We start from the raw sequence: 735 nt of genomic DNA on the forward strand, positions 1-735 counted from the left end.
TATAATATAATGAATTCTGAATAAAAGGATCAGTTTCTGCCAGCATGTTCTGCCATCATGCTCCGCCAGCACATCACCCATGGGGTGACACCGCTGTCACGCCCCGTCCTGGCTTCCCGCAGCACCCCCGGCTCTCCCTGGCAGTAATTTCGCTGCTCAAAAGGTGGCGTGCCTGGATAGGAAAAGCTGCAGCTCCCCCTGGTTATTTAGAGGCTCCAGCAAGGATTCAGGGATGCAGCCAGTGAGGAGCCATCCATCCCCCAGTGCGATTTCCAGCTGATCACAGGCTCTCACATGTAGCCCCACATTTCTCTTCACAGAGAAAAGCGAGGCACAATTCTTCCCAAGAATATTCTTGTCTCATTTGCTGTGCCTGTGTTTGTGCAAAAGTAGAATGCAACGTGGAGATTGTTTACCCACAGTGATGGTGTTTTGTTTCCTTGGCCTGTCAGGGCCAGGTGTGTGTGTTTGTGTCAGGACTGTTGGGTGACAATCACGAGATGAGTGCAGTCATGTGCAGGGTTGAGTGCTTGGCAGATTCAATTTAGATGTAATGTAATATAGTGTCATATAATATAGAATAATAATATACTATATAGTATAATAATATACTATATTATATATATATATATATATACTATATAGTGTATATATATACTATATTAAATAAATAAATATAGTATAATAATATACTATATAGTAATATAGTATTATATTATATTATTATATTATCAT

General features: G+C 40.4%; 1 protein-coding gene across 1 annotated transcript in view; it reads left to right on the plus strand.

Annotated features, from left to right (window-relative positions):
- LOC106631985 (C4b-binding protein alpha chain-like) overlaps positions 1-735 on the plus strand; it is a 6,773-nt gene that overhangs the window by 1,850 nt on the left and 4,188 nt on the right. The window lies entirely within an intron of this gene.

Source organism: Geospiza fortis, unplaced genomic scaffold (assembly GCF_000277835.1).
Source record: "Geospiza fortis unplaced genomic scaffold, GeoFor_1.0 scaffold391, whole genome shotgun sequence".
Lineage (NCBI taxonomy): Eukaryota > Metazoa > Chordata > Aves > Passeriformes > Thraupidae > Geospiza > Geospiza fortis.